This window comes from Mycetomoellerius zeteki, unplaced genomic scaffold, assembly GCF_001594055.1.
Source record: "Mycetomoellerius zeteki isolate Tzet28-1 unplaced genomic scaffold, Tzet1.0 scaffold113, whole genome shotgun sequence".
Taxonomy (NCBI): domain Eukaryota; kingdom Metazoa; phylum Arthropoda; class Insecta; order Hymenoptera; family Formicidae; genus Mycetomoellerius; species Mycetomoellerius zeteki.
In genome coordinates, this window is record NW_017256051.1 from 2,117,658 (window position 1) to 2,127,697 (window position 10,040).

Genomic DNA, 10,040 nt, shown 5'->3' on the forward strand with positions numbered 1-10,040 from the left:
CTCACGCTTTTCGTTTGTTTCTCGCATTAAATGTGCCTGGCGTTTTTACCACTCGTATTATTCCTCTGCCCGCTCTTTGGCGACACTATATGCAAACGAAGATAAATAAGTATTTGGACTTGAACAATAATAAGCCATCGATCACAAAAATGTCACGATTGATCGAACGGCACCGATCAAGCGAGACATTAAAGTTAGTATTAACCTAGCAATATCTTGTTTTTTACTTTTTTAGCATGTCGCACTATATAATGATCTTATATCAATAATTTTAGCTGCAAAAGAATATCTTATACTCTGTGTGTCTCTGGATAAATATACGCTCCAATTTTTATTTTCACCATGGAAGGAAGAATTGGACATTTGCTAGTTTACGAAAGATGTACATATATATAGTATGCGCTATATAATTAAGGCCAATTGAGGCATGTCAACGATCCACATTCAACGTCACAAGCGAAAAAAGAAAGGAAGTCCCAAAAGAGTCAAGAATTTGTCTCAGCAGCGTGTCGTCCTGTAATTGTAAATCATGAAACGACCGTAGCGCAACGTCCGCAATGCGACATTGCAGTACCATGTACATAATATATATGATATGAATAGACTACCCCTCATGACGCTCATGGACACGATTGGCCGCGCGCCGCATCGGCGTCGATTTAATGAGGATAATGTGTCGAAGTAGAACGAAAGAAATTCGGTGCGGCGCGGCGGAAAGTATTAGTCTCAACACCTGCACGCGACGCGTTAACTCTCAAAGGCAAGCCGTTCCGTCGCGCATGCACACCATCAGTGCACACGACAACGAAAATAAACGGCGTCGCGCCGTCTACTATGCGCGACCCGCGTCACCCGCGTCACCCGCGTGATGTCTACTCGCGCTCACGGTTCACGGCTCACGCTCGTCCTCGAGTCCATTTATTAATCTATTAAATCTATTTTATCGCATCGCGCTGTGTTATAGTGTTTCCTCGTTTAGTCTATTTTATCATATACATATGTATTTTACGATTTAATTCTTTCCGCGCGCCATGACACGTTGTACAGTTCGTCATAATCGCCATCCGAATTCGACATTTGCAGACATCTTGTTGCGCATCAATATCTTACATATACCAAGTTTATACCAAGTCGATCTTGCCGTGTCGTGACCGAAGCATGGCTGAGCATGGCAAAGCGTTCTCCAGATTTCACAATAGATATATACGATTTTCATTTCTTTGAGAAGGGCTCATAGTTTTCTGTAGGAATCGTGGCGATGGACTGGATGGACAGGGAGTGACACGCAGGGTCGGTTGGGAAATTTTTTCGGCCCGAGTTTTGTATCACACCGACTCACACATAGTTAAACACACAGATACACACACACACACACACAATCAGAAACAAAACGAAATATTACTTATAATATTATAGGCAAAGGATTGTAAGAATTATAGCTTTTTATTTAATTATATGGTAATAGCTGTAATTACAATAATTTTTTTATTTTATGATTATAATAATAATTTACTAAGATAAGAACTTTTCTGAGCAAGATTGTCAATAATATTATCATTGTCTAATGTGAAAAGAATATCCTTTTTTATTGACATCAAAAGAAACACATCTAAATGTTCTTGTGACAGACAATTTCTTAACCTATTTAATATATTATATATTTTAATTTTGAAAATGTTGTTTATTGCGAAACGTGGGCGCGGGCAGCCGACTTTTTTTTAGCCGTACAAGCTTTTCCGTAACGCATTACATTGCGTTCACTATTGACCGAAACTTAGATTCGCACATAATTTTAAACTTTAATCAACGTACAGACAAAAAATGTAACGTAACATAAAATAATGCTACGTTATATTTTTTATCAGTGTGTTGAATAAAGTTTAAGATTACGTATGAATTTAAGTTTCGGTTAGTACTTAACGCAACGTTACACGGAAAAGCTTGTATGGTGGCCCTTAGACCCATCGGCCCATATGGCCCTGTCTAAACCGATCCACCGAGTTTTTCTTGGTAGCTCGCCGTTCCAATTCGAGCCTGGTGATACGTGTAGTCATCCACGAAAATATTACGAGTTTGAGTTTATCATTTATCGATCCGGAGATCGCCGATCAGACCCGTCAAACTAATTCATTTTTCTTTAGGATATACATATATGTATAATTTATTACGATTTAGCCAATATCCGAACTTGACCTGATTCAATGAAATTCCACGAATGTCCGATGCTTTGTCGAACCTTCCATAGAAATTTCGAAAACCTTTACGAAATCTCGATCCCTTACAGGTAAACCAATCACGTTGGAACTATTGTTAAAGATAAAGATCGTTCCTCTTCTTTTTCTTTTCCATGGTAGTAGTCAATAATGTTTGCATGTACGTGTACGTCTATATATATATATATATACAAGGTGGCTCAACGAAAACGAAACAGACTGTATAACTCCTACAAAAATGATTTTTCGAAAAAACGTAAAAACATATTGATTTATATTGAAAGGGGGACATCTTTTGACGTATATATAATTCTTACTCTTAACTTCAACCTCCTAAGCGGGGGTGCCAATTCCTAAAAAATTTCAAATGGAAAGGGGGATCAAATGATACATCATTAGAAAGGCCTTTTAATTCCCTACATTCTTACGTTTGATTTTTTAAATTCGATCAATTCGTTCAGAAGATACAGAGTGTTCAATTTAAAACAAACAAATCTTCATATCTTCGAACTTTTTCTTTATTATCTATCGAATCAGTTCATTAATAAGTTGCAAATGATGTCTAAATACGTACCATCGTGTAATTTAGCGTAGTAATTGTTCGAAATGTTGACCACCGACTTCCATACAATAATAGAGATTCTGCTCGAAATGTTGTCGCACATTCTGGAGCATTTGTGGGGTGATTTGACGGCATTCGTTGATGATATGTTGACGTAAATGTTTTAAAGAAGCTGATTATGTCGCATAAATTTTACTTTTTAAGTGACCCCACAAAAAGAAATCCAATGGCGACAAATCTGGGGATCGAGGAGGCCATTCAATAGGGCCTCTCCTTCCGATCCAACAACCCGGAAAAGTTTTATCCAAATACTTACGAACGAGCCGTGCATAATGCGGAGGAGCTCCGTCCAGTTGGAATATCAATTGATTTTCGAGATAATGCTCATCATTCTCGATAATATTAGTTAACGTTGGATCAATGATGCCTTCCAGCAATTCTAAATACATATCTCCAGTCAAATTATGAGATAGAAAAAAGGGACCGACTATACGATTACCAAAAATGCCAGCCCAAACATTTAATTTTTGTGGGTATTGGGTATGGATTTCATGAAATATCCTCGGATTAGAATCTGCTCAATTATAGCAACAATTATGGCGATTCCATACCATTTAGAAAAAAAGAACATTCATCGGAAAAACAAATTTGGATTATTTGTCACCATTTATGACCTCACAAAATTGCAAACGACGGTCAAAATCGTCTTCATTCACTTCCTGTAGCAACTTAATTTTATATGGATGAAATTTGTGGTGTTTCAAAATTCGTTGAATACTAGTTCGACGAACACCAGATACAGCAGCCAATTGCCTTGTACTGAATGTAGGATCGACAGCAACATGGCCCAAAACCGTCACTTCCACCGCTTCATTTTGGTTTTTCACAGGTTTTTCAACATTTCGTTTTTTATTAGCTGCGAATCCAGTCTCTTTAAATTTTATCACTAACTCTAAGACATATTTGCGATTAACATGTTTATTTGCATGTCGTTGATTAAACAGCTCAGCCGTTCTGTTAGCACATTCATTATTTCCAAGGAAAAGTGCAATTAATTCAACTCTTTCTGCAATCGAGTAAACCATAATGAAATTCTCTTGTCGCTCACACTAGGGAGATACTGCACGGCCTTGCTTTAAGATTACACTGAGGAAAAGATATGCCTCGTAGGTTATTAATAAGTATTAAAAATACAAAAGAAAAAATCATAACATTAGAGCATAGTAGAAATAATATCACATCGTTACTTCTATTGTGCTCTAATGTTTTGATTGAAGTTGATGGAAGTCGATAGTCAACATTTTGAACAATACTATGCTAAATTACATGGTAAGTATTTAGACATCATTTGCAACTTATTAATGAACTGATTAGATAAATAATGAAGAAAAAGTTCGAAGATATGAAGATTTGTTTGTTTTAGATTAAACTCTCTGTATCTTCTGAACGAATTGATCGAATTTAAAAAAATCAAACGTAAGAATGTAGGGAATTAAAAGGCCTTTGTAACGATGTATTATTTGACCCCCCCCCTTCCCATTTGAAATTTTTTAGAATTTTTTAAAAATTGGCACCCCCGCTTAGGAGATTGAAGTTGAAAGTAAGAATTATACGTCAAAAGATGTCCCCCTCTCAATAGAAATCGATATGTTTTTGCGTTTTTTCGAAAAATCATTTTTGTAGGAGTTATACAGTCTGTTTCGTTTTCGTTGGTCCACCTTGTATATATATATATATATATTTTACGTCGTCTCTTTCGAAAGATATATACGTCGTCTCTTTTGAAAGATATATACGTCGTCTCTTTCGAAAGAAAGTACGGGATCGACTCGAGAGAAAAGACTACGACTGCACGCAGCACGCAATCTGCGGGACAGATTTCGTTACTCCTGTTGCGCAACATAGACCTCATGCCTGACAAGGTACCGATGAGGGTGCCAAGAAAACCAAAAACGCCAAGTAGTTCTTCCCGTCTTCTCGGAAAATCGTCTGGCTACGCGGTAGATATTTGTGGATGTGGACGACGCATACTTGGCAGTAACGGACGGATCTTCTATCGTGTCAAATCATTTTCCCCTAGCCTGCACAGTGTCCTTCCCGATAAGGATGAGAGAAATCTTTTCCAGATACATTCCTTCGTTGAATTTTACCTATAGAAAATCTCGCAGTATAGAAATGCGCAAGCTTCCATCTCTCGAGGCAAATTCGGAGACAAATGAATAAATCAGCTTGACTTTTGAAACTCTCGATCGTTTCAACTTTTAAGTGACTCGAGGTTAATTCGAGTATGGTTATGGTTGCGTAGCACCAAGAAATAATTAAATATTTCGCACAAATTTCAAAGATTGTATTAAGAGCAGCGGTACACACAAGTTTTATGTCATCTATTGCAGACGATAATAAACTCATGCGGCTTTCTTCCTGTGAATTAACGATACTCCTTTATCTCTGCATCGCCCGATACAATCGAAAAAAGTACTCCATATCTCATTTATAGTCGGGCACAACTCGATCTCTCGTCTTGTGTAATACTTAACACTCGCGATCTATGTCGACTCCGTCAATCGCTGATTAAAACTGGCGTAATATTGCACGCATTCTTCGTAATCCGATTCTTTGATTCGATCGCGTCTTTCATTAACGTCTTCGCTCGTAACACGAGGAAGCTCTGGCTATGTTTATACCGTGCATTTAGGCCGCGGCCTATACAATAGATGTCCTTGTTTATCCTGTAGATTAAACAAAGATACCTATTGTATAGATCGCGGACTAAACGCACAGTGTAAACGTAGCCAATCTCTCTCTCTCTCTCTCTCTCTCTCTCTCTCTCTCTCTCTCTCCTCCTCCTCCTCCCTCAAATCATCTCGATAGTCTCCTTCAGGAAATTTCTTTATAGCTATCTGAGACTATTTCTTGACGACATTGACGTCATTATAGGAATCGACAACAATCGGCAGCGATTATCGACCGAGTTGAAATTCCAAGAAAGATGCGACGTAACTCAGTAATCTGCTCGGAACCTACCCGCATATTTCGTTACGGAATACGGACACATGCTTCGTCACCATGATTCTTTTTTCTCCCGCCGACCGTCTCGTCATGTCTCGCCTAGTCCTAGCTTAACCTAGTGTCGTATTACGCATCTGTTGCGCTACCTAACGTTATCATTGTGTTGCGTGGGCGCCCTTACGTAAACGATCGACTTATTTGCGCTCGTGTGACTGGGAAAAAACACGAGAGATAGGACATTATGATGATATTCAATGACAATACTCTTGAGTCCCATACATAATAAAAACGACAAGCAAGTGTCTTTGGGAGAAAACGTTTAAAACTACATAGATTTTTTCGGGATTCAGGAGTCTTTTTCTGGCTGCGCAACAATGCAACTTTCTAAGTAAGAAATATAACGAAGAGATAACGCGAAACGAAGCAGGCTTTTCGTCTATAGCTTCGTCATCTAGTTTGTACGGACAAATACCTCATATACGTGATTTAAACGATCAAAATTTAATTCCAAAGAATTATACAAATATACAATATCCTTATTTATATATTTGTTGCTCAAGGTTTTACAAGTATACAAGAATTTATTTTTACACATTAAGTCCGGAATAATTAGTGTGTCCGATGAATACAAAAATTTATAATTGATAATAAGATTGAAAGACCGCTAATGTTAAACATAATACTTTAAATTAAGAAGCGCCATAACGGTCAGAACGTTAAGATGTTGAACTATTGTAAATTCATTTAAATGAATTAATTTCATTTATAATTGAGCTCCAAATTGTATTTATTCAAAATTTTCACATAAAAAAATATAATCATATATTCATTCAAAATTTTGGGTTTTTAAAAAATATTTATTCATATATATAAAAAACTATGAATATTTAACGAGTATTCATATTCATTCAAACAAAATATAAACTGATAAAGAAAGCTCCAATAAGCAATCGTTATCCCTTATACCTATAATCCTTTGATAACTTTAAGTAAAAAAATGAATTTTATTTATTTTTGTCATAGTAATATTCAGATTTTATGAAGGAAACTCAGAAATTTTGAAAAATATTTTAGAAAGCAATACGTTCTTTATTTATAAATATCTATTTGATAGAGCGCTACACATATTCCAATATAATTTCGGTTACATCACAGTAATGTTATAAACATTTTATAAGATATCTCTCTTAGACAGGTCCTTCATTATGGTCTATGGACATTAAATTCCGAGATATATTATTTATTCTCAATGAAAATGTCTCTTTGTTTAACTTATATGTTAAACAAGAACGCATTTCGTATAGGATTGAATAGGTCGCGAACTAAGCGCACGGTGTAATCGTAGCCATTGTTTTTATAGATTTGTTTTGTCTTGCAGGCTTGCAAGCTTTGTGCAGATAATGCAGAGTAAAAGTGAATACGAAACGAAAATATTCGTAATCATATGAAAAAAATATTCATTCAAATGGAATGAAAAAGTATTTATTTGTTTCTTGACGAATAAAAAAGAAGTGTATTCGAATGAGTATTTTCATTCATTTTTTATTCATTTATTTGAATATTAGGTGTATTCATCGGACACACTAGGAACAATAGGGAGGATCTTTCGACGGAGAGTTAACAATTCTTTAACCTAATATCTTCCAAATTTATAATACTGCCAGCGCTGAAATCTACATATAGGATATATATACTAGTTTGCGTTATTACGTGTACTTACTATAATTTTCAGTATTAGTAGTTAATTTTGGTAAACAGCCTAATTCTCACACGCTGCAGCGTGTCAACATTTGATAATTCTCATCTTATCGAAAAAATAAATCGGAAATAGATATCTATATTACTGCGTGCAGGCATCGCGCCGTACGAAACGCTTCATAGGATAGGTAAAGATATATATGGTATATCCTTCTTTATCTTTATATATCTCGTGCGGACGTATCTCGGAATTCATCAATATGTGCTCAAGATAGATCAACGTCTTACCGTGAATTTGAATATATATATATATATATATAGCGATCTCGCTTGACAAAAAACTGCGTAGTCTACCATAGTTTCTTTCCGGAAGCGAAATGACGCAATTCGGATCTTGGGATGGTCATAGACCACAGGCCACAGGCCACGGGTGGTCACCACGGTTGCCAGGTCTCCAGATTTCGACTGGAGACTCCAGTTTTCAGGACCAATCTCCAGTTCTCCAGCAGACGGGAAAAATCTCCAGTTTTTCGTTCGCGTGGGGTATTTATTAATTGCATATTTAAATTACGTGGAAATTAATAAGAAAATCTATGATTATGTTCGCAGTTTATGTTATTTTACGAGTAATAAAAAAGTTTGTAATTCTGTTCGCACTGTATGTAATCTTGTAATTATTGTAATAATAATAAAAAGGTCTCTGTGATTGTGTTGACACTTTATGTCGGTCAAATATTAATGATAAAAAGAAAGTCTGTAACAGTGGTCGCAAAACACGAATTAAACCCTGCGCTTTTTTTCTCTTTTTTTTTTAATGAAACAATCGGCAGGCCTCCAGTCGAAATATGAAATCTTCAGCGCATGGAGAGCCCCTTCGAGCTCCAGCCGTACAGTGCTCGGGACCCGACAACCATGGTGGTCACGCATACGCCTCGTTCCACACCCTCTCTGTAAAGGAGATCTTCCTTCTTTGCTCCAATCGATTGCGAGAATATGTACCTATTTGTATATGTCATGCGATGAAGAAACAATCTGTTGCAGTTACCTGGAGAGAAAAGTCTAACAATAAATCAATAAATAAAAGTAGGGCTACGAGCCAGTTACAATATAAAGAATATTTAATAATCATACGAACGATTCGACGCCGATCGGGTCATTTTCAATGTAAACACAAACAATATTACATAAATTGTCAAAATATTCGGTCAAATTATAATATCCAGTAAAACACGTCGGTTATTTCCGTATTCCCTATTATTAGATATGTGCGATCCATATGTAAAAACATCTCTTGACCGATATGTAAAAGTGATCTCATCTCACTTTTCAAAAATCTATAATCTTGTCGTAATGATGTGAGTCAGACGTCGAGAGACGATATCGCCTGACATCGTCGAGGATACATGTGTTCTCTCCAATATATCGTATCATGGCTTACCTTTTATTATATACGACTTAGTTAATTTTGCGTTTTTCTCTCGGCGTCTGACTCACATCATTACGACAAGATTATAGATTTTTGAAAAGTGAGATGAGATCACTTTTACATATCAGTCAAGTGATGTTTTTACAAATGGACCGCACATATCTAATAATACGGAAATAACCGACGTTTTACTGGATATTATAATGATTCTTCACGAAAAGCACGCATGCTTAGCGCTTTTTTTACCTTTTTTTAAAAAGGTAAGTTTGTATAAATAACAAGAAAGTACCATTTGTGTTTTACTTTTTAATAAAACTTATTATTAAAAATTTTATAGGATTCAACTTTGCGCCAGTTGCTGATATCAAATCTTTTATACTAATTCATAAAATTTTATGGAATTTAACTTGGCGCCAGTTGTAATAGTACCACTTGGATTTTATTTTTTAATTGTAGGTATATCATTGGAATTAAGTAAATAAATGTACTAGTTTAACTTGGCGCCTGTTGTTGATATCAAATCTTTTATACACATGATACATATCATTAGTTTATTTAGGTTTTATAATTTGACCGAATATTTCGACAATTTATGTAATATTATTTGTGTTTACATTGAAAATGACCCGATCGGCGTCGAAACGTTTGTATGATTATTAAATATTCTTTATATTGTAACTGGCTCGTAGCCCTACTTTTATTTATTGATTTATTCTGATTGAGCCATATTAATAATTTATTCTAACAATAAAATATAAAAACAGATCTATAAAATATGCGAGAGAAATGATAATAGAGCGATGAAATCAAACTAATCTAAACGTTAGGATTGATGGTAATTGTCGACATTTTATAATTCTCCCGCAATTTCTACAGGCATCTACATATGTATAACACCATATAGGAATGTCGACGCACGCTATTCAAGTATATATAGTTTTAAAAAAGCCGCTTTTTTCAAATTGCTGGAAAAAAAATCGGAAAAATTTCGGTTTTTTTCTGAAAAATTGGTTTTTTTGGAAAAATTTCTGTTTTTGCTATGTAAAAGACATAATAAGTAACTTCTAAATTTCTTTATAAAATTAATACGATCTATGAAATTATGTAGCATTATTTTTATTAAAATTTTTTA